The following is a 2500-nucleotide window of genomic DNA, read 5'->3' as shown; positions in this document are numbered from 1 at the left end:
AGGGGAAAAGGAGAGGGGGAAGAAAAGAGAGGAGAGAATAAAAATAAAAAATTTTTATACAAAAAATATAATTTTATATATATTTTATATATATATTATATTTTCTATATAGCGTATAAAAACATACAAAAAATATGTTTTGGGTGTTGGTGTGTGTGTGTTAAAAGTTTATGTGTAGTAAAAATTAAATTATACTATGGGAAATTTCCAAAGCATGTGTGGTGGTGGTTTTTATGTGGTGGTGAGGTGTCTAAAAAATAAGATGTATAAATAAAAAAATATTGCATCATCTTACAATATTGAAACAATGGATGTTTATTAAGCGCCTTAGTTAGGGCACTGCCCGCGAAAATATTCATGAAAACTACCAAAACCTGCATTAAAATTAAAAAATTTCCAGCTTAAAAACCGACCCTTCTGGATGACACTGATACATTATTAAACCTCATTTTAAAAGTAGATGGAGTGCCTCACTATAAGGTGCAAGTGCTGAAGTTTTGCTTCATCATTTGTTTGGCGAACGCTGTATCAGGAGGACAGGTAAGAGGGGACTGGGCCCCCGGTGAATGTTTTCCGGAAAAATTTTTTCCTTTTTAATTTTCCCATTTTTTCAAACCCCATGGAAATTTTTAGCTAGCAGAAAATAACCCCTTTTTTAAGAAACAGAAAACAAAAATTGGAAAATAAAACTATGATAAAAAAAAAAAAAAAAGGAAATGCATGTTGAAATAAATATAGATCAAAATTAGCCCAAAACAAAAAAAAGTTTTTCCCTCTGGGGACCATCGTAGGGAAAAAACACCAAACATCCCAAAAAAAAAAAATAATATAGAATATTATAAAAAAAAAAAATTAAAAAATTGAACACCTCTTTCCCCATGAAAAAAAAAGCAAAAAACACACGAGAAACGCCCTAAACCCAAGACCAGCCCAAAAATTTCCCTCTCTCTCACCCCCCCCCCCTCTTCTCTTTTTCTTTGTCCCCCCTAAAAATTTGAATTTTGGAATTATATACGATACAAAAAACAAAAAGTTTTTGGGTTTTAAAAGGTGGGGAAAAAAAAATATTTGAAGAGTTAACGAAACAAAAACCCATCTAGCAAAGATTTTTTTCTATCAAAATTCCCTCAAAACCCCAAACCCAAATTAAAAAAAATGAAAAAAAAAAAAAATTCATAATGCTTGGAAAACCTTTCCTTTTTCATTTTAAACTTTCCCTCCCCCGCAGATCCCACCTTGGAACCCCTTTTCCGTAAACCCCCGGATAAACCAAACCCCTGGGGGAAAAATAACAGTTATGAATTCTGCTAAACCTAAATTTGGGAAAAAGCTGCGGAAATTTTAAAAAATTGAAAACCCTTTTTTATTTTCCTCAAAAACTTTCCCTTCCCGGTGTCAATTTCTAATGATTTTCTTTTCATTTTTTTAAAAAAAAGTGAATATTTTTAGATAAAAAAAGGGCCCAAGTTTTTTCTTCCCCATCAAAACCTTATTTTTACTTATGTTTTATATACTTTAAAAAAAGCTTTTTTTTTCTGAAGAAAAAAAACATAACGTTTTGATATTTCAATTTCCATTTTGTTTTTGCTTTTTTAAATACAATCTAATTAAAAAAAAAAAAAAAAAAAAAAAAAAAAAAAACCCCCTTTTTCTCTGTAGTGGGGTTCCCATGGAAACAAGGGTAACCCAAGACCAAAAGGGCCCGGACGTTTTCCATCAGGGGCCCCATAAAAAATTCTTTGGTTTAAAATTTGCAGCAAAAATAAAATTTTTCAGGGGGACAAAACTGAGATTTTCCACCCCCTTTTGTTTGCCTTGCCCCCAACGTTTCTTTTTAAACTTTTTGTACGAATAAAAATATATAAACCCTAAAAAAAATAAAAAAATATTATAAAATATATAATGTAAAAACACACATATTTTATGTTGTGTGTGTTTTTTTTGGGGTGTGTTGTGTGTGGTCCCGGGGTGTGTGTACGTGCTGCTTTGCGGGGTGTGTGTTGTGTGTAGGTGTGTGTGTGGGTGTGTGGTCCGGGGAAAGTGGTGTGTTTTGGTGTGGGTGTGATGTGTGTGGATTTTTTGGGTTTTTAAACCTTTTAAAACGTATTTATATTTTTTAAAATAATTATAAATAAAATTTAAGTGTGTTGGGTGTGTGAAAATTAATATATATATGTGTGGGGTGTGTGTGTGTGTGTTGTGTAAAGTGCGTATCAAAGCGTAATATATTATAAAATATTTTAAAAAAAAAATATATATATAAAGGGTTTTTTTTTCCCCTCTCTATCAAACATATAAAAAAAAATAAAAAAAATATAAAATTATATATAAAATAAACAACTTTCCCAAAACAACGAAACCTATATGTTTGTGTTTTTGTTTTGTAGATGTAAAAAATATAAGTTTATATGCTTTAAATAAATGTTATAATATATATTTTACATTTATATAAAAAAATTTTATACATAAATTAAAACATATTTGTGTGTTTTGTTTTAAT

Source organism: Penaeus chinensis, chromosome 29, assembly GCF_019202785.1.
Source record: "Penaeus chinensis breed Huanghai No. 1 chromosome 29, ASM1920278v2, whole genome shotgun sequence".
Lineage (NCBI taxonomy): Eukaryota > Metazoa > Arthropoda > Malacostraca > Decapoda > Penaeidae > Penaeus > Penaeus chinensis.
Note: the sequence above shows the minus strand (reverse complement) of the source record.